Here is a 22,792-nt window from a genome sequence, read left to right as displayed (position 1 = left end):
TCTATCTTATGTGTCTCCAGGTTTATTTTGAAGTTCTGCTTTGGTAGTTAGTATTATGTACCTATCTACATCTGCTTTTTGTGCTTTGCCAAATAAGGCAAGTTATGACAGATGTTCTTTGTACAAAATTGTAATGTTTCCAAAATGACGAGCATTCTCCCCTTCTTGTTAATATGCAAAGCTCTCAAAAATCTCATGAGCCACGATTTAGATGTTTTAAGCTAACCATTCTACAGCACAATCCTTTGCATGATTCCTTAGAAGTAAATACTCTTGAATTATATCGAATTGTTCTCACATAAGTAAATATATATAGATTTACAGCCTTAATGTGTTTCACTTTTACCTTGTATGTTTGTTGCTGGCTTTTTGTTTATTTTGTTCTTTTTACCGTTCTTTTTACAAGGTATCCAGTCAGAAACCAATGAGTCATGTGCCAGAAATGGTAGCTCTGTATAAATGATTTTTTTCAAAGTGGTAAAGCCACTTTGAAGGCACACACACCACGAGCAAACTTAGAAATCACCAGCTGTGCAAAGTTTGCAGCAGAAGATGAACACATGAAGCTGCTGTATACTATTCCTGTTCATGCCACACTGAACACATCTGTATGTGCTGCATATATCAGTGTGTAAGAATGCCAATTCACATTCACTATACAAATGAAATTGGGAACCAATCCCTGGATAAATGTGGGGTTTCAATCACAAGTTCAGCTGTAAATGTGTTGAATGAAACATAAGCTTTTCTCAGTGCATGTATACAGAATAATTGGGTTGTACATGCACTCATTGTAGCATTAACAGGGTCATACCATTGGTGTATCACAATCAGTATTGTCTACTTTGACTGGTAATGTTTGGCCAGGGTGTGAGGCAAAGGCCTTTCACATCATTTACTACCTGATGAGAAGTGCTGGAGACTGAACTTGAGACCTTCTGTAAGGCAAATGTTCTACTACTGAGCTATGACCTGATGCCTGTGGCTTTGCATATTGCCAGTTAACTGGCCCATTTAATATAATTCTCGGAACAGTTTTTCAGCCTTTAACATTCAATCTTCTAATTTATGTCAAACTAGCGGGGCCCGGCCATGCATTGCTGTGGTAATTGTCCATCTCATCACAGTCCGCAACCCACACAGATGTCCATGAAGGTCCAATGATCCGCAGCATAGCCTTTTGGGGTGGTCAAATGGAATCCCTCTTTCCCTTTTCAATTCACATTGTTACTGCCACTTGGGTGAGGTGTCTTTTTAGGTTTAGTATAAAGGTAACCTTTCCATTCCAGTTAACCTGGGAACCCTGTCCAGAGTCACGAATCCCACTGTCCATGAGGCTGGTTGACATGCACAGTCCTGGCTTGGGTAAGGCAGAACTGGGGCAGTCAGGCAGCAGAGGCAGGGCGGTGAGGCGTTCAGATCGAGACCAGCTCCCTGGGTTCTTAAAGGGCCATGTGCAAAAGAAGTGGAGCCAGTAGTGTTGGTTTGCCCCCACCCCGCCATGGATTTTCTGCCAAGACGAAAAAAAGGCAAATCTCCAACTCGCTTTTTAGTAAAAGAGAGCTGTGGCAAATATGGGTGAGGAAGTGGGTAAGTGGTGGTTGGATGTGAGGGAGGGCAGAGTGAGGTGTGTGAGGACGAGCTGGATGTGTTTCACTTCCACTCGTATTACCTAACAGTATTACCTATTTACTGTTTTCACTGCTCATCTCTGGCCATCTGAGTGAACATTCTAAGGGCATACCCTCAGGCCACAGACATGCTGCACGAACATTCTAAGGGTGAAAGTTAAACACAGCCAGCTTCATGGCCTGGTATGCCAGGAAAAAGACGTTTTACCTGGCTCAGGTATGGACTTTCGGTGATTTGAAGGTCCGATTACCTCCCCGCAACAGGGAAAAACGTCATGTGAAAATTTGGGGGCGATCCATCCAGCCATTTCGGTGTTAGGACATGACTAACAAAGTCACTGTTTGCTTTTTATATATATAGTTGATCAATTGCCTGTTTTACTTAAAAAATGCATGATGAGGAAGACAAGAGGAGAATACTGATCAACACTGGAATTGCTGCTATTTACCTCTGGGTTGTTGTTGTTTTTTTAATATGCAAAGTGGGCAAGCAGCTGGGTCCTGTCCGAGGACAAATATGCTGACTAATGTTGTAACGGTGTGAAAGCAACCTCTGTCAATAGTGTAATAGATAGGCCAGTGTGAGGTAAGATGGAAAGTAACAATGATAATCCCACAGTAATGCTGTAAAGTTTAAGAAGAATCAGTCTGAGATGCAAATCTCCCCTCCCTATAATACTAATTTGTATTATTAGTTGATCACCTTGACCACAAATTGTTACTTAATAACTGAATTTTTATTTTTAAAAAGATATGTTTCAAACTTGTTTGTTCTTTCATCATTCCAATAGCCATATGCTCAAATGTCAAATATTTTAACCGTTTCTTTGCTGTCGATGAAACTGCCATGGATGTTCTGTAAATGTAGTGCAATAGTGTAGTAATGTAGTGTAAATGTAGTGTAATAGATAAGCCAGTGTAGTAAATACTGCTGGAGTTGCCACTGCCATCCCTCCCACTTCTTAACAAGTATCCATACTGGTAAATATGGAACTAGGAACAAGGTGACATGGTGATGTATGATATGTGCAAAAGTAAAGGGAGCATCAGACAGGAGTCTAGGCAATGTGCAGTCTTCTCCTGTACCTGTGTTAATATTCCCAAACATCAATACAAGGACATGCATCTGCAAAAGTGAACCAATTTGGAACCCTTAATTAAAGGTAATTCTCTCCCCCAACATTTTCTGATGCCATGGATAAATAATTGGTGAGCCACCCTGGAGTGGCGCGAAGGCACTGCTTTAAACCTCGCTCAACGAGGCGGCTTCCCGCCGGCACAGTGCAAACTGCACCAGCGGGATGCTGATGCTTTTCCCATCGCCTTCACTGACCTTCCTGTCCAACGTCGCTCTGGAGGGCTGCAGAGACCCGCCCACGCTGCCCTCCGACTCCTGGAGGTCAGTGGGCAGCGTGGGCGGGTCCCTGCAGCCCTCCAGAGCGATGCTGGACAGGAAGGTCAGTGGAGGGGGCCAACCCAAAGGTGGCTCCATGCGGAGCCACCTCTCCGGCAGGGGAGCAAGTTGGGGCCACTTGCATGATAGCTTGCGAACGGCCTCCAAGCCTCCACCGGCACAATTCATGCCGGTGGAGCTGTGTTTCCGCGTGTGTGCAGAAACAGCCATAGATTCAGATTCAGAGACCTTTATTAGCCATATATGGAACTTATATTAGAGACACTTTCATCCCCTGCTCACAACCTATTTTTCTTTTAAAAATCCTCAACTGGCATATTTTCCTGCATTTAGTAAACACAGTGAATTAATTCATTCCTTGAGATAGTAGGTGTTGTACTATGCACTGCTACAGTTTACATAGAATTGTTAGTTAGGAACATTTCTTTTTATGTCATCAATACAGGCTATTTTTAGGGATAAAAAACAGAACAGCAATGGGAACAACCACAACTACTTTCTGTGATTGCTTCAGTGTTGTTATACATGATAACTGAAATGAAAATTAGCAGCAGAACACTGGCTGTTGTAGGTTTTCTGGGCTTTTTGGTTATGATCTGATAGTTTTAGCTCCTAACATTTTGCCCACATCAATGACTGGCATCTTCTGAGGCATGTCATGGTAAGATATGACATACCTCTGAAGATGTCAGTCATAAGATGCAACATGCCCCTGAAGATAACAGCCATAGATGCTGGCAAAACATTACCAGACCATGGCCACACAGCCCAGAAAACCCACAACAGCCAGTTGATTCCAGTCATGAAAGCTTTCAACAATACAGCAGCAGAATAATTTACAATGTTATATCAATAATAGATGGATGAAGTGGTTATCTCTCTCCACATGTATATCCTCCAGATGGATTTTTCATGTGCCTTTGATGTTTATCTGTTATTCTCATATAGGAAATGCTGTGGTTATATTTAGCTTCTGTAAGTTTATTCAAGGCCCTGCTTAAATTACAGACAATATTGTGTCAGTCCTTCTAACTCTAACATAGCATGAGGCATCAGTGGCTGAGCTGATGCCCAGCAAATGGGAGGACCTCAAAGAGAAACTTGTAAGCAGTTGTGTTGTCCTTCCCATGTCAGCATTTTCCATTTAGCATTCCTAACACTGCTCACCATTTGTTTCAACTACAGGGTGGGGTAGAGAAGGAACACCCTTAGTTCTGTGCAGTTATCATCCAAATTCTTAGTTACTAGACCAGCAAATTATGGGAGGGGGAAGAGGCTTTGCACAGTTTAGACTCAGTTAATACATCAGCTAGCATAAATTAGGCCAGTGGTAGTACTGGCCAAGTTTGGAGACAAGGTAGTATTGACCTAATGCTGGGAGCTAATGTGAGGCTATGGTTGCATTTTGCCCAAACTGCTAGGGAGAAATTTGTTGATGATGAAATTTGTCAGCACCTCAATAGATTAATCCATTTGGTTTTGTGCCATATATTCATTTGAATAGTTCTGTTAGAACTGAATAGTTCAAAACAGTGTGTGATGGTTGCAGAATTATATTTTAATACATTGGGCATATGATCCCTGCACCAACATTAATACTTTTTAATAGATTTAGGAAATAGAGATGGTTCAGGCATGAGATGGTCCCCATACAACTTCACTTGGAGTACACAGAAACATTGTTGGGCTTGCCGTCAGGAGGTACTCCTAAAAAGGTATTGGTTATATGAATGTGGGCTTCTCACAGGTAGTGTAAATGGCATTGTTCATGAGATATTTGCCTGTTTTATGTGGCCAAAGCTCCCTTTCCTTGCCATATTTGGTGTTGGGATAATGCTTGATGCTAGCCCATCTCTCCCTCCCCTTTAGCCCGCCTCCTTCCTTCCTTCTACAGCCCACTCAGGTTCTGTCAATCCCAGATTCACCTGAGGGAGAAGAGTCTGGTCAGCACAGGCCATCCTTGCTACTCTCAGACATGCTGAGGACCCCAAGCACAACCCCACTTCCAACCCCATGATGGCCTGGTTGGAATCCAGGCCGCTGGGAGGGGACACAGGACTGTGACTCAGCAGAAGGCTGGAGAGGGCAGGAGCGAGGGCAGAGATGCTGGGAATGATCCAAGCCTCAGGAAGGATACCTGGAATGCTGTGGCTGCAATCACAGATAATCTTACTCGAGGGGAAGGCCAATGGCACATTAGCAGGGCACAATAAGGGAGAGTGAGAACACTCACAAAGCAGCAAAAAATAACAGGAATGAGGGAGCACCTTAACAGAGGAAGGAACACCTGGGAAATGGAAAACACCTGGAGAAAGGGTGTTGTGTGGTTTCCAGGCTATATGGCCATGTTCTAGTAGCATTTTCTCCTGACGTTTCACCTGCATCTGTGACTGGCATCTTCAGAGGATCTGATGGTAGTAAAGCAAGTGGAGTATATATACCTGTGGAATGTCCAGGGTGGGAAAAAGAACCAAGTGTAAAAGGTGCAATTAGCAAGCTTGATTCACATGTGTTGGTTGGGAGCCACTGATTTAGCATGTGAGTAACCATGAAGATGGCATGATCAATTAGTGAGGGCATCTGCATAGTAGTAGCCTGGCCTTTTTATCCCTTTGATTGCTTACTGCCTGGAGACATCCTTTGTCTGTGTGGTGCTCATTAGTCACTGTCTTGATTCTAGTGTTTTCTCGTACTGGTAGCCAAATTTTGTTCATTATCATGGTTTCTTCCTTTCTGTTGAAATTGTCCATGTGCTTGTGGATTTCAGTGGCTTCTCTGTGTAGTCTGACATAGTGGTTGTCAGAGTGGACCAGAATTTCTGTGTTTTCAAATAATATTCTGTGCCCAGCTTGGTTTATCACATGTTCTGTTATTGCTGATTTTTCCATCTGAATTAGTCTGCAGTGCCTTTCATGTTCTTTGATTCGTGTCTGGGCATTTTGTTTGGTGGTCCCTATGTAGACTTGTCCACAGCTACATGATACACAATAGACTCCTGCAGAAATTAGAGAATCCCTCTTACTTCGGCAAAGGATAAGAGGGATCTGCCAAAGGGTTGCAGGAGGAAAGGCACAAGGGGGATGGTGAAAGGAGATGATAAATACCCCAAGCAAGGTGACAGTCGGGGAGGAGATGGGAGCATCTTAGCCAAGGAACCTGAGCAGGCAGACAACTTTTGTCATGGGTCAGCCTCCAAGGAGTGGGATTCCTCAGATAAAGAGCTATGCCAAGAGGAGTCAAACTTGCCTGAACCCCAGCAATTAGAAAATGAAAGGTATGTCAGCCAGGGCTCTCAGGCTGGAGTGCCTGCAGAAATACCTTGGTCTTCTAGTCCTGTGCCAGCTGTTAACACTCAGGTTGGTAGTTTACCAGAGTCACCTGTGCAAACAGAACTACGCAACCAGTACTGCATCAAGAAATTACTGAATAAAAGGCACAGTGCCTGCTTGCTGACCTGTGAGGCATTTGTTTGAACAGGAGAGAGGTGAATCATCATAGGGTGAGTATTAATCTCCTTGGGGCAGTACAAAGAGGGCTGGTTGAGAGACAGTCAGATATGGATGCAATGGGCAATATGATTGCTGCCTCACTGACACCAACTTGTTGGATTTCTGAAGACTCTGATCCTGGACCCAAACAACCCAATCTCAACCTGTTAGCGGATTCATGACTTCTTGCTTTATGGATGCTCAGCTTTGTCTTACTCCTCCAACCCACCTCTTGCCTCCTGCAGTGCTCTGAACTTTATCTGATTTTTAAGCAATCTGCTGACCGAATCTGCTTCTCACTGCTGACGGGGACTTGAATCCTAAGGAAAAAAGAAAGGGTTTTGTAGTGCAGGAAGTGATAGGATTAACTAAAATGCTGAGTTCTCCCAGAGCCCAGACTGGGTGGTCAGTATAAAAACCAGGGAGCATATTTCAGGACACAATCCCTAGAATGCAGTTCAAAAAGTAATAAAACAGAACTCTACAGTTCAAAAAGTCATTAAACAGAACACTGGGTTTGTTGTGCAGACTTCCTTGGATTGGGTGGTTTGGGGAGTGCAAATTAAATTTCAAGATTCATCAAAGAGTTTCACAAGTATCTGTTCTATGGAAAATTGAACTGAGATCAAAAGAGATAAGTTATTTAGCATCTGTATTGACTCTCTTGTTTTGCTACATGTTGAGTGTTATATAATAAATCCCTATCATGTGACAAAACATACCCTGGAAAATAATAGGTGCTGTAAACTTCCCAGTGAAATTTCCATTTTCATACCGTTGACTGGGGGGGGGGGGCACTAATTTGTCCTAAATGCATTTGTGGTGTTAGAATATGAAAATCCAGTCCAAAAAACAGACAAACTCAATACACATTCCACCTCTATGCACTTGTTTACAGTAAAACAAATGACATCACTGGGCAGAGAATGCAACAGGATTGCAGATTAAACTGGAAAGAGATTAAGGTCCAGATAGGTTACAAGGTCTCTAGCAAGACTGGTACAAAGACAATGCAAGTCATCCTTTTACCAGCTTATTCTCTATCAATTTTTGTTGTACTTTCATTGACTCTTGGAAGAAAAAGCTTTCAAATTACTATTACAGTAGCTAAACTAATGGAGACAAATGAGACAGAGCCAACCTTCTGTTTGGCAGCAGATATTTACATGTGAAAAAGCTAGAACAGAAGTATATTGTACATGCATACAGCATACCATTAATGGGCACATTTGGGACCATTTTGCTTTTGTTACTTTAGCACCAGTATGCCAGCAACTGACTGACACTATCCAGTAAAGCAATCTGAATCTGAATTAGAAGTACCGAGTTTCACAATCTCTGTTTCTTGCAAAAGGAAAGGATGTCACTTTATGCTCCTACTCTCAGAACTTCTCTGAAAAAAGATTCAGGAAGAGCTGAGATTATTCTTTTGACTTTCATTTATCTGAAAAATGTATATCTTGCTTTGCCACCAGTTGGTCCTCATGGTGGTTTATAACAGAAGTTACATTAAAAAAAGATTGAAAACAATGTAAAACAATGCTATCAAAACACACCAACAATTTAGCTAAACAGCAGATGCAACCATGTTGTATTCTATGGAATGAAGGTAAAACAATGGGTGAGTTAACATTTATTTACATTTTACCTCTCTTCCATCATGGCACTACCAGTTTCCAATCCAGGAACTAACCAGACCTCTTCCTGCTGTGCTTCAGCAAGGTTGCTGTAGCTGATGCCTTCCAACCATATCCTGGGATTAGGGCAGAAGAGCATTGAAGTTTGCTGTAGCAAAGTCAGAAACACAGAGGCAGCTTTAATAAGTCAGCTGGGGTAGCAAAGATATTCAGTGGAAAAAGCATGAAAGTTTAGCAGGACTGTTCCTTAAAGAAGGCATAAAAAGTTGCAGGAGATCTCCTGGGAATGCAACCACCCAAGTAATAACTGAGCTTAACTGAGAACAAGATTAGTATAAAAGTTGAAACCTCCATTGGATTAGAAACCAGCAGAGAATTTTGAGAAGGCAGATAGTCCTGCCAGATGGCTGCCTGCAGAAATAAAATGGGGCAAGGGCATTAGTTTTGCCCAGGGTTTGCCCAGAGTCTCAGGACAATGAGGGAAACATCAGAACATTCGCACATCTGTGAAATGTCTAGAAATCTTTAGGAGAAGGGAAAATGTATACATTCCAACAAAGTACAATCCACATCACAGGGCAGCCTGTTTCAGGTTCTAATAGTAATATGTTCCCTTTATCTTAATCTGGTCATTTGCAGTAATAAATTTTTTTCAGCCTGATTTAAATATGAAGTTGGGAAGTTATACATACAACTTCCTCAGCACAACTTCCACAGCAGTGTTCCAAGTGGTCAGTTTCACAGCTGAACTGGATCCTTAGTTCCTTTATATGTGCAGTTAGCATTCTAGTGTGGTAACTGCTGGAGTTGGAAATCCCTGTTGGACTTTCAAAGCATGTGTAGTTAAGGCACTTTAAAATAAATGAGATAGTGGCCTTGTTGTAGCATCAGTATCATGTTTAAACATGGGTTCCACAAATGGTAATATAATGGTATTTTATGTTCAGCACATGCTTTACTCAGACCCCAATACTATCTAAAATGTACCTAGATTAATTTTTTTCATGACATGATCACCAAAGTTGAGGAAAATGGGTTAAATGTCACATTTGTGTCTTCCCATTTGTTTCAGGTTCCATCCCTATAAATATTTTTGCTATGTGTCAGGTCAGGAATATCAGGGAATATATTCTCTGATCTCTCCCATTTTATCCTTTCAGTATTTCTGTATGGTCGGTTAGCTTGAGAATCAACGTAATGGAGAGGTCATCCCAAATCCTTTGCTCTCTGCATTCAGGAAAACATGTAAAACTGTCTTATTCCAAAGCACATTTGGCAAAGGATAAACTGTTTTCGCAGATCTGGCTGTGCTATTTTTATCTTGCTGTTGGGTTGTTTTATGCATTTGCAACTTGTTGCTTTGTTAGCTGCCTTGAGTCTAAGGAGATAAGATGGGACATAAATATTTTAAGGAAACAAATAAATGTATTTCCTAAAATATTTGAAAATCCAGGTAAAAGAGATTGAATAAACGAAGCCTCTAGACAGACTGAATTAAATGAAATCAAGTTAATTCTGATGATGTGTGTCAAATTGTTTTTCAAAAAACTAACAAAAAGTATGTTCATTGGATTTCTTCCAATATGTTGTGAAACACAATTGCTGGGGAAAATGTATTTAAAACAAGATGTTTGTGCTTCCTAATGGAGCACTTTGCCAAGAGAAGAACTGAAGAGGAATCAAGTTGATATTTTTCTTGCCTTGTGCTCATTTCATGTCAGCTCTTCTATTGTAGGACCTTATACTAGTGAATGAATGAACATTCTCACCATCTGTTGGTGTTGTATAGTAGCCTACACAAAACAAGCAGTGGTCTCATTTCAGTTCTTAGTGAACAGGTGCCCATATCACACAAAAATCCCAAATGGTCCTAATTGCCACCCTTACTTGTGTGAGAAGAAGAGTGCCCAAGGTTTGAATTGGCTTGATTAATAAACTATCCTTCTCATCGACAACATTACAAAGTTCATTAGGACACAGATGTTGAGGCAATAGGAACTGCAGGGTAAGGAAATCAGATAACAAGGTGGAGCTGATGTTTCAAGTCCCTAATTAGAATTGCCAGAATTATATTTTAAAAATCATCTTTTGTCAAACATCAGGAGCACAGTAAAAATTCCACTCAGAGGATTTGATTCTCCAATCATTTTTTTCTTTGAAATGTATGGTTGGCTCAGTGTCAGGAATGGCATGAGGCGCATTAATTCATGACTTCCCCCTTTTCTTCTATTTATTTGTGCTGTGCATCTTGGCTACAAGAATATACTCAAAGCAGTTTTGTCCAGTAATGTTATGTTTTTATACTAGGCTGCAGAACAGGGAAGATTATAAGCAATGGTGGTTTAGCCTAGAAATCTGAAAAGTTATGAAGATCTTGAAAATGACGAGTTTACTGATGATCTTGCTGTTTACTAGCAAGAACATACATAGTTAAATAAAGTCCTGGATTTTCCAATTCAAGACAGTTTACCTGGCTCAAGGAGACATAATAACCTACAGCTCAACAGGTCTTTAAACACATGTGAATAAGACACTGGTTGATTCCGCACAGCAAATGTATAACAGGTTGCAGTCATGAGAAAGGAACCTGTTTTCATGTTTTCCCATTCGCATATGTGCTGTTCAGGCAGCACACAAAATGTCTGGTGCAAGTTGAGGAGGAAACTGACCAGAGAATGTAATGGTCAGGTGGAAAGAACAAGCTGCCTTCTGAGCTCTGTACAGTCAGGCAGGAGTTGACCTGCAGACAACTTCTGGAAAAAAGGTGCAGTTTTGAGCTGAAATAAGATGTCCTGAGGAAGTCTTGGCAAAAAAGCTGTGGGAAGTTCTTCCCCAGGATGCCTTTTGTTTTTGTTTTTGGTTTTTTGAATCTTCAGGATGTCTTATTTGTGTTGTGGGGAATGGACCTATGTGCTGCAGAGATTTGGGGCTCTGTAGGCCAGGATCCAGCAGTACCCAGAAGCTAGCAACCTATTCCTTCAGGGGGAGTGCAACACTTTCCATGACAGGCACCCTGTTCAGGACTTCCACAGATCCACTTAACTCAGATGTTAAGGAGAAACAGAGAAGAAGAAGAGTTGGATTTATATCCCCCCCTTTCTCTCCTAAAGAAGTCTCAAAGGGGCTTACACACTCCTTTCTCTTCCCCTCTCACAACAAACACCCTGTGAGGTTGGTGTGGCCGAGAGAACACAGAAGAATGGTGACTATCCCAAGCAAGATCACCCAACTGGCATGTGTTGGAGTGTACAGGCTAATCTGAATTCTCCAGATAAGCCTCCACAGCTCAGGCGGCAGAGTGGGGAATCAAACACAGTTCCTCCAGATTAGAGTACACCTGCTCTTAACCATTTTGCCACTGCTGCTCCCACAGAGCTGGGTGTCATCTGCATAATGGCAACAGTTTAATCCAAATCCCCTCATGATCTTTCCCAGTGGTTTCATGTAGGTGTTAAAACAGTTTGGGAGACAGATTGCGACCCTGTGGAACCCAATAGCATAAATGCCATGAGGTTGAGTAGCAATCCCTCAGCACCACCTTCTGGAATTTGCCAGTTAAGTAAGAGCAGAATGGATGAAGCATGGAACCTCCCACTCCCAACTCAGTCAGCCTCTCTAGAAGCTTTTCTAATGTAAATATATAAATTATTCTAGTGTAGTGGTTATCACTAACAAGTAATGAAAAGATTTCAAAACAATGGTCGAAGAAGTATCTTGATTAATAAGGAGGCAAACATTTCAAAATATGGGTCATTCAAAATAAAGTGAACCCCGTGCATTTTAAACAACTGAAGTTTCCATGCCATCTTTAAGGGCAACTCAACACAGAGAATTATAGAATAGTCCACTTACAATACTACAGGTCAGCATGCATCCCCAAAGGGAGACAATTTCAGCACTACATGTAGCTGAATAATTCACTTGCTTTCCAACAACAGGGCTTGGGGTAACAGGATTCCCAAACTCTTCACCAGTTTTCCTTCATCTGCTCCAAAGTGATCAGCACAACTGCTTCTAAGACATCAGCATATATCTTATCTGGATTCAGTTTCAGTCACTTGGTCACAGCCTCCAAGCAGCAGCCCAGGACAGATGCAGCAGCAACTTGCCCTATTAAAGGAAAACTAGGTATTCCCCCCACCCCCCCACACACACATTTGCAGTCAGAAAAGGAGGGTATCATTTTACATTCACATACAAGTTACAGTTATGTACAGTAATTTAAAAAATATTTTGTGTACAACCTTTTATAAGGGAGATGATCTTACATCCTGGTTCATATTCCTTTTGCGTAAATAGAGTATTTAATGAGATATATGGCTAGGTGTCATTAGCAAACTGATGGCCCTCAATGCCAAGTCATTTGAGCTTTCTTCTGCAATGGTTTTACATAGATGTTAAATAACATAAGTACCAATGATACAGGAATCTTTCCACAGTGCAGACTCTGAATCTTTAATAGCCACCCATTGGATTTCATTCAACAGCAGGAATGCTGTTTCTCTGAGTCAGTCTTGCTTTCCAAATATATTAGGAAAATTGTTTCATCTAACAAAGCCCAACAGAACCAAAAGGGAATCCACCGGTGTGACCAAGGTTGTCTCAGAAGTAGGATGAAGCTAGAATGATAAGGATCAAGGCCAGATGTGTCATCCAGAGAACTGCTCTCCCACCACCTACTCAATCAATTTCCCTAGAAACAGTCAACCCAAAACTGGCTTATAATTTATGCACAGAAGACTTCAATGAAGGAGATACAAGGACATCAGTCATTGAAAATGCCTCTTTCCAAATATGGAAGCATTGAAGCTCCTTCTCTTTTCCTGGTAAAACTTTAACAACCATAAAGGGTAGGATAATGAGGATGGATCTGAGATCTTTTAGCTGTCAGTTGCTGAAGAGCCCAGTTTGGAGTATGTTAACCTTTTGCTCCTACATTGTTTCCCTGAGAAAATTCCTCCTTTCTCTCACCTTGAGATGTCATTAGTGCTGGTAGGAAAAAAATTCATTAAACCCAAAATGAACTGAATTTATACACACACACAATTTTATTTCATGTCCTCACTGTTGACTCTCTTGTTCTCTTCCACTAGACTTGGCAGAACTCATTCATTGAGAGATTATTCCAAATCTATCAAAGTTTGCCAGAAGTAAGTCCCACTGATATATATCTGATCTTGTGCATTCAGCAGCATGCAGTCTAGACACTCCTTCTTGAAGGAGCAAAATTTACAGTTGCAACATAGTCTTCTTGGTGGTGGTTATAAAAAAAACTTATAAAAAGCTCTTGTCTGTGAAATCTGTGGATCTACTTTTGATGACACATCCAGTGGTACCTATTTGGTAACTGATTACTCTTGGTGTAATCTTTTGTAACAGAACAACTTGCTGTTAGTTTTTTGCTTTTCAGATTGGGCTTATTAATATTATCAACTTATTAAAAAGCGTACTGCTGTTACGGTCCTTTTATTATTGTGTTATGAATTTGTTTGGCTTTTGATTTTTAACATTATATATTACCTTAGGCCCAGCTGTGGAACATAACCTCCCAGTGACATATTTCATTGTTGAAACCCTTTGGAAGATTATCTTATAGTCCCACATATTAAAAACAAAATGAAATGTAATGGATCTTATCGCAATCTGAATTGAGGAGTCAATGTCCTCCACAGTCTCCAGTTTATGCTCCAAAATGGTTGTTGAATAATAAAATTAAGACCAAGCAGATGCTTTGAAATTTGAGGATGGCAAGAACAGGTGCTAACAATAAAGGCACACACTAGAGTATTTAGTAACAATGAAGAAAAAAACATGTAAAATACTATATTTGAACAGAGGCATCCTTTTCAGCTTGGATTCACCAAGTCACTTAAAGAGTATAAAGAAGGCAACATAAACTGCAAAATGATGATGACTGCTCTAATTACAGAAATAAAATAAAAATTGCATGTCATTTTTATAGAAATAATTTAGGCATCGTATATGTAATTCTTATATTCCCTGAAATATATAAAATTCACTTAGGGGAGGATATTACATTATTCTCTGTCGCTACTCTCATCACATTTTGCCTCTTAATCCTGTTCTTTGATTTGTTAAAAAAAAATCTGCTGAACACTAATTATTTAACCTTACCTCCTACCAACTTTCTTTCTTTGGAGGTTTCTTAAGGGCTATAATGAGCTGTCCCTACACAAACAGGCCAAATTAGTGGATAATTACTGCTGGGCCTATGAATGCTCTCACTCCCCTTTTCTTATAGTTTCACAACATTACTCGAATGGTCTGTCACCTCCCTACCAATTAGGCACAATTACTACTTTATAACATTAGTGGTAGCAGGCTTATTATGTTGGAGGATCTGTTAAAGTACGGAGGAGGTGCAAAGGTTGGGTGAGTGGGCAGTGAATTGAGGCCAGAGGAGGTCATTGCAGCACTGGGAACTTGTATGTTATGTTCATTGTGTTATTATCCAGGATCACAGCTGTGCCAACCTCGGCTTATGGTTAGTAACAAGAAAGTGAGGGGCTCTTCACTGTCAGCATTTTTATTCTTAAATAAGCAAAGCCGGCACTCTGATCTTCAAGGTTTGGTTTATTCAGGGCCAGCATTTCAAATGTATTATTGCAATATAAAGATGTCTTTTGTCACACAGAAAAGGACCCCATTTATCAAGCTGATGCACATCAAGTATGTCACAGGGAAATAGAGGAAGAATGGTGTGAACGAGCACCACCTCCCTTCCATTCCATATACAAATGAAGTTCAAGGCAAGATAAATCAGAGAAATGCTCTGAAGGTCTTTAAACCTTGCTTTGCTATCTGTGCAATTAACATCTGTTCACTTTCTGGTGGGGGAGAACTCTGTGTACATCTTTAAGACTGTGAGAAAATAGCTCTTCATTAGGCTATAGTTAGACATTTCTCCAAACATAAGGGTGGTACTGCATCTGGCACAAATTCCTCTGTTATCTCCTTTAATACATTCCATCTCATTTGCTTTGCTGCACTTCATATTGCAGAGCCAAAGTTTCTCATGCCAGGCTTTCCAGAGGAGTTTAAAACCTGACATCTTCATACAAATACTGCATTTAGGGCAAGTGGGAGATAGGAAAAATTCAATTTGTCCACAACACTCATCATAACATTGCACTAAAAATGTTGGAATTTAACATGCTCTGCATCTTTTCGATATGTGTTATTTGAGCCAGCTGGTTGGAAGGGCACTCTATCTTTTGAAAACAGATTCCATGGTTCTTCTGTGTTCTGTAACTGCAACAGATGAATTTACAGAGAACTGTCTACAAATGGAAATATTTGCAAGTCACTAAAAATATTTAATGTTGTCCATTTCTCTACTCCCTAAACCAGCAACAGGGTCTAAAGTTACACAGTACAGTGTCAGAGTAATATAAACACCAGGCCAAGCAGCTTTTGATCTGCACAGTAACCACTTGTGCCGTGGCCATGGGATCATCTCTTGATCATGTCTGGGAAGATACATTTTAGTTACCTCTTTGTTGAAACTTGTGATTGTTTTTGTGCCTGTACAATTGGCAAACTTACAGTGCAATTCAGAGGAGCAGCTCCAGCACCAACTTACCTGCTCCAGAAGGCTTTCCCGTAGTGTGGGAAGCCCAAAAAAGATAAAATACCCCCCCCCCTCCGTATTCTCCCATAAAGGAGAATAGAGATATACCATGATTTTCGTGGTTTATCTCTGTTGGTGGCTCCACTGGCACATGGGGGCTGATTGGGCACTGGAGCTGACTAAGGTTGGCCTTGCCCTGGCCTGCCCTTGCCCCCCCCCCAGTGCAGCATTTTCCACCGACAGGCCTGAACGGCAGAGGACACTTCCAGGTCAGACACTGTGGAGATGTGCAGTGCTTGGCTTCCCAGGTAAGTTGCCCCTCTGCTGCCACATTTGCACCTTGTGCCAGCAGTATGGGCACTCATCCTGGTACGGGGTGCTCCAGCTCCTTAGGGGGATTTGCCCCCCCTCTGGGTTGGGCTGCCCATCTTCTTAGTCACCAAAGAAGATGACACATGTCCCCCAGTGTCAGGGTGAGATCTCCAAAGTGATCCTTTACTCACACTTTCCTCCCTTTTTGTACATTTTCTCCCTGTTCTACAATTTAGCTACTTTTATAGTTGTCAGCACAAAACCCTTATTACAATAACCCCTGAAATGCATCCCTTTAATTAGTTTTAAAAAATGTCAACAAGTTTTTTTATGGGGAGACTTAAATAAACACCTTGTGTGACTCATATCGTATGACTCAAATTGATCTGAGCAGCTTGTCAACTGTGGGTCCATTCCACACAGCACAAATAAGAGGTCCTGAGGACCTAGAAAAGGCATCTTGGAAAGGAATTTCGCACATCTGTTTTTCCAAGACACCCTCAGGATGCCTTATTTATGCCCAAGGCGTCTTTTTTTTGAGAACTCCTTAAGTCCCTGAATTCCTTAAAGTGAACCCCCCCCCCCCGCCAGCTGCCTAGAAGACATCTCCTGCCTAGCTGTGTGGAATGAAGAACTCAAGAGGCACCTTATGTTTCCTGCCCGACTGTTTTGCTCCCTGGGCAGTTTCACCCTCAGCTTGCTCCTGACATTTTGTGTACAGCTGAAGGGATTCTCCCTGTTGCCATTTGGTGAAGATTGCCCCAGGAAGTTTGCTCTTTAGGCTCTGATCCTGGGCACCTTTTCAGCCCAAAAAGTATATAGTTGTACTCAGCTGATCCTGCTGATTCTAGTAATATATAGTTTTCCTATTTTTTTTAAAAAAAAATCTCAGTGAGCTATCTCTATAGCTAGGCAGACAGGGATTTAAGAATCTTAACCACTCAGAAGACAGGTCTGCCCTCCATTGAAAAACATAGGGTAGACTTCCCCTCCATGGATCAATAGTTTTCTGTGCAGTCAGAAGAAGTTGGTCCATGGAGGGTACGTCTACCCGGTGTTTTTTTAATGGACAGAAGACCTATCTTCTGAGTGGCTACAATTCTCATATCCATGTCTGCGTATCTATGGAGATAGTTCATTGAGTATTTTTTTAAATAGGAAAGCCATATATATTGCTGGAATTGGCAAGACCAGGTGGGTAACCTTATGTATTTTTTGGGCAGAAAAGGCACACAGGTTCAGAGCCAGCAGAGCAAACATTCTAGGGCAACCTTCAGCAGATGGCGGTAGGGAGAATCCCTTCTGCTGCACACAAAATGTTGGGTGCAAGCTGAGAGTGAAACTAATTGGAAAACAAAATGATCAGGCAGGAAAAAGTCTATTTCCCCTTTGCTGTCTGGAAAGCACACCAGAAGCTGCCTCTCTTCAAGAAATCCCCCGAATGTCTTATTTTAGATGTGTGGAGTGAAAAGAAGTGGTCACCTCTTTTTAAGATGTCCCACAGGTGTCTTTTTTTTGCTGTATGGAATGGACCATAAAGAGACATTAAGAGACACCAGATCACACTGTAGTGAGATAGGAATACAGTGGTACTAGAAGAGTAAATTTCAACACAAAGTGTTAAAATAATGTATTTTCCCCTTCAACAATGTATTTTCTAAGTTCCAAACAGTGGTGGTACCACAAGTGATAACAAGGGAGCATCTGTGGGAAAGCAGCATATGATTGCATATGCTCACCCATCTTTTTCATGAATTTGAACACTTTTAAGCTATTCAGATGCAGATGAACAGTCTGTTGGGCATTTGGCATCTGTCATCACTACCAATGGACTGGACACAACCAGCAAGTAATTAAGTTTACTGGTCTCCATCCCCTAGTCTCACTGGAAAGGGAAATTGTGCCATGACTGTATTGATCAAAAAGTCCTCCCGTGAATGAAAGACCCGATAGATGCCCTTACATGTCACTCTGGTGTTATAAGCAGTGGGGCAATGATTTGTGTTCAGCAAAGGACAGTGCATTACCAACCATCAGAGGTCAGCTTCTAGTGCTAGCACAATACCATGTTGTGATAACTGAACTGAAATATGAGGCAAGAAATTCAGTGATCGCCAGATGCTCTAGAAGAGTAGTACTAATACATATATTCCAGCTGTTTGTCAGAATATATTTATTTAAACCATCATTTGACCCCCATGTTCTTCTTTAACTGAAACTTACTTTTAAGAACTGCAGTATTTTAAGTCATTCTCATTTCATGTCTTCCATGCAGCTCAGTCAGAGATAGTGAAAATACCTCAAGTCATTTTGTTGAAGTTACTCCCATAGGAACTGTATGATCATCTATTTTAAATTAAACCTGAGCTCTTCTACTCTAGTAAAAAGTGGAAGAGGAGAGAAGCTTTGACAGGTTTCCTTATTTCATCCTCAGACACAAGGGATAAGCACAAGCTCCCTACTCAAAAATAAAAATATGTAAAGTCCTTAAAGAGGCACAGAGCTTCATATTAGGAACTGGCAATTGCACTAATGCAAATGCACTTGTAATAAGCTTCAACCTCCCAAGATTTAGTCAAATAATATAACCTTATTGGGTTGAACAGTTAACCTGCTTTAGACTTCAAGCATCACAATTACATAAATCACTTTTTCCTTACAGAAATATTACATGGCTAGCGCTGTCTGAGAAAAACAAGTCAAACTGCTGGTTGGTTTATGTTGCTTTAGATGTTAAATTAAATGTGCATGATTGCATTTTTTTGGTAGTGCAAAGTGTGTAATGTGGCTTCTGAAGTCAACTGAAGAAGAATTCCGAAGTCAGCTGAAGAAGAATTCCAGACTAATCTGGACAGAATTTTCAAATCAAGTCAACAAATCGAGCCTTCAGCTCGCATTTTCTTACTGGCCAGCAAATTATCCCCTTTGCCTCTCTTTCACATATTTAGATTTTGGTTTCTAGGAAAGAAATAGACTCACATGGATGCACACAAAACAATCAACAAGGAAATCCGCAGTAAACCATGGTTCATTGGTCTGCATCATATTTTTCAGCTTCTTGAACACAGGACTGAATTACGTATTCAGAGAACGCATTGCAATTGGTGGTTCTCAAGACCCTTCCACATGGGCCAATAAACATGGGCTAATGATGGTATAAAACCAGTTTTTTTGGGGGGGGAACTTCACACAGATCCCGCTCCTAATGCAAGTCTGTCCCGTGTTCTCCCTCCCAACCTGGGTTTTTCAAGAATCACACTATCCACGATTCCTTTGTTTTAATGTGGTTTACAGCCGCTTTTGAGCAAACAGCCGGGCAGGGAAGCACTTGTAATGCGGGTGTGTTCCATTTGTCTTGTCTCTCCCACATGGCATCTGGGTAGCCATGCAGGTGCACAGGGTCCTAACATCCATTGGCATGGCTGTGGGGGCCCAGTCATGCATGCCTCTGGTAGGTAGGTTTTTTTAAAAAAAAAAAAAAAAGGGCCTCCATGCGAAGGCATGACAGCAACCCACATTTTGTTCCTGGCCTCCATTCGCTTCTTGTATGGAGGCATCAGAACACACCAACTGGACAGTGGATTGCTTTATCCCGACTGCAACCCGCTGTACTTTTGCTGTGCAGAAGGGGGCAGAGTCTTGCTAGCTTCTACACATTCACACACCATATCTCTTGCAGCTATCTGATTCTTTGCTCTCACCCCTCCATCTCCCCTCAGTGCCTTTACATTCCTTCAATTTGGTTCTCGCTGTTTCCCTTCTCCCTTCTTCCCATCACCAGCTCTCCCACAGGGTATGTTTACTAGGTAGTAAGTAAACAAAAGATATGTGGCTCAAAGGATCAGTTCAGGCTCTCATCGCCCTTTTGGAACCACCACTGCAGCAATTCAAAAGAGGATGAAGGAAAGAAAAAGAAATAATTTTGCTCCTGAGGTTGGATGCATTTAGGCTTTCTCCTGGGGCTGAGAAATGGATAGTGAAGAAAAACAAGCAGGAAAAAAGTGCAGAGGAGTTAGTTAAGAATCATAAAGAAACATGAAGGATCAATCACTTCTTCAGAATTTCCTAATCTTTCTGTAGGAAAACAATATGGCTTGGGGGGGGGGGGGATGGAAGAACAAACATTGAATTAAAAGTGGGCTACACTATTGTTTGCTGATGAGCTAGCCAAGTCAAGGGTTTAATTTCACTGTCAAGACTGTTATTGTACTGCACAAAGCCACTTTAATAACTCTTCCTGAGGGCATTCAGGGCCAGTCCTGTTGTGAAAGTACCTAAGTACCATTTATCAAATATGCCATGAGTTTCCACCTATGATCACATTTTAAAAGTAGGTTAGTGATGTTTTCTTTTTCTATCAGTCTGCCTGATCAAATATTTGGTTTTGCTGTAAACCGTTAACACTTGCCTGTGATATAATTAGATTGTAAGACAATTGAGAACAGTGACCTGTCATTTTTGCCTTTAGCCCATTGTTCATCAGTGGTGTGATATTAATAAAAAATAATTTAGTATGATTTGATTCATTGGTTTTGGTCTAAACATTTGATTCATTGTGATTTGATTCATTGGTTTTGGAAAAAGCATGAAAAGTGGTACAACTTTTCAGCAGAGACAAAGACTCCTGTGATCAGGTTGAGAAGTAGCAATTTCAAGATCCTTCCATTTGTAGCCTCCACCACATCTCCTGTTTTGTATTCCTTATGCTGCCTTCGCAGCCATTTTCTCTTTCACAAGAAATACCCTGAGGTATTCTTTGAGAAATCATTGTTGGTTGGCTGAGCTTTAATCAGGTGGGCCAAGACAGTATAGTAGAAGAAGATTATAGAGAGTTGGCTTCAGTTTCCTAGTTTGCCTTGAAGCTCCCATGTTAGCCTTGGGCCTGACAAAACTAATTCATAGGAGGAGAAATAGGGAGAGAGCCCTAGAGGAAAGGTAGGATAAAAATGCAGCAAATAATAATCAGCTCAGCATTGTGACTGGACCGCATCAGATCTGCATAAGAGCATAAACACCTCTGCTGCTCACTTGTTTCTCCATTTTATCTGACAAGCACAGACTAGGGGTAAATGAACATCCATGTACCTATGAAGAGTTTGTAAATATTTTTCTGCTTGTAATTTACGTCTATGCAGTGTTTCCCCCTCACATACCTTACCTTAGGCATTATTAATTTAAAACGCCTTTGCTAGAATGCTGGGTTGGCACTATTGCGACTGGTATATGGTTTAAAATGTTTTTCCCCTCTCCTTTTATTATTATTTATTATTATTTTCAGGACTCCCTGCATTTACAGTCTGTCATTTCCCCCTCTCATCACCCTGCAGTGATCTCTTTAGATCTGCTTTACATTCTGTCTCAGCTCTGCTGCATTTTTCACAATCCCCTCTAAGCAGAGCCACTTATCCAATAATGATCAAATCCAAGACAAATATACCAGCCTAGGATGTTCAAATGGGTGTAAAATTAGGCAAAACAAACTTGGCTATACTTAGAAAAACAGATGGATGTCCCATTGTATGCAACATATGATGCTGTAGCAAACAATTCACAGATAATGGTAGCAACATGCTGATTTCACTGTACAAAATGAACTCCGTATTTACTTGGCATTGTTTGTCTATCTTAATTCAATATCACAAGAAGCACTTGATACATTAATAGGTCTAGATTTCATTGTACAATGCAATCATGAATGTATCAAATGATTACATGTCACCTTTCAAATATCTACACAATGCAATGCAGTCAGACCCAACTCAACACAGAGCCCCTAAATGAAGCACTCCAAGTTTCCAAATCAGAAATAAACAGCTTACACACATAAGGTGCACAACATTTTTGCCAGTCACAGAATTAGCTGCTGAAAGATTCAGAATGATAATCCTTCCACCTACAGCTAATTCCACCTACAGCTAATTGATGCTGGTACTCAGGTTTTACGAACCAATGACATTTGCACGAAGTTCAAAAGAGTGACTTCAAATTGTCAACAGCGCAGACAGCTGAGGCCTTGGATTTACTGTCACATCAAGCCACAATGCACTTAACATCTCTCCCGGTTTGACTTTGTGAGCTTCTGCCTGCCAAATAACACTATAGGGCAAATGTATCACTGGCAGGTGGCTCTGTCTTCATGTCAGAGTGCCTATTTATGCCCAGGACCAAATTTGCCCCTGGTTGCTCAGTCTCCTACCATAAGTGCACAAATAACATTTTCCCCGAGAGTATTCTTACCACAATGGGGTGAACATATGCCTTAAGAACAGCTTCTTTTCTACAATTCCTGATGTTGATGGGCCATCACAGTGTAATGTCCAAACACAAGATATGCCTTTGTATCTTATTTTTAAAAAGCCCTTCTAAATTTCTCATTGTAAGTACTGGCAGGCAGCCCACCATTTGAAAGTGAAGAAAACATCTTGATTTAACATCTGAGCAGGGATTTTTTTGAAAAAAATAATCATTCTTTCACTCCTTCTTTTTAATCAGTAAACAATTGGGCCATATGTACTGTGACGGAAAACATGAAGGCTTGTGACAGAAGATCATTTAAGCAACTTGGTGTTTAATTGCTTCTCTTGATTAGCAGGAAAATAATTTATAAGCTCAGTTCACAATCCCTCTATGTGTGTGTGTGAGTGTGTATATAAAATCGAGATTGTGAATTGGGCATATTCTTTATAAGCATGCAGCCCCATTATAGAAGATTTCTCCTT

The 22,792-nt window shown here is 41.0% G+C and overlaps 1 long non-coding RNA gene across 1 annotated transcript in view; it reads right to left on the bottom strand.

Annotated features, from left to right (window-relative positions):
• Positions 1 to 22,792, bottom strand: part of LOC125436115 — a 291,179-nt gene that overhangs the window by 115,721 nt on the left and 152,666 nt on the right. The gene's annotated exons all lie outside the window — the stretch shown is intronic.

Source organism: Sphaerodactylus townsendi, linkage group LG07, assembly GCF_021028975.2.
Source record: "Sphaerodactylus townsendi isolate TG3544 linkage group LG07, MPM_Stown_v2.3, whole genome shotgun sequence".
NCBI lineage: Eukaryota > Metazoa > Chordata > Lepidosauria > Squamata > Sphaerodactylidae > Sphaerodactylus > Sphaerodactylus townsendi.
This window is presented reverse-complemented; position numbering and strand designations above follow the sequence as displayed.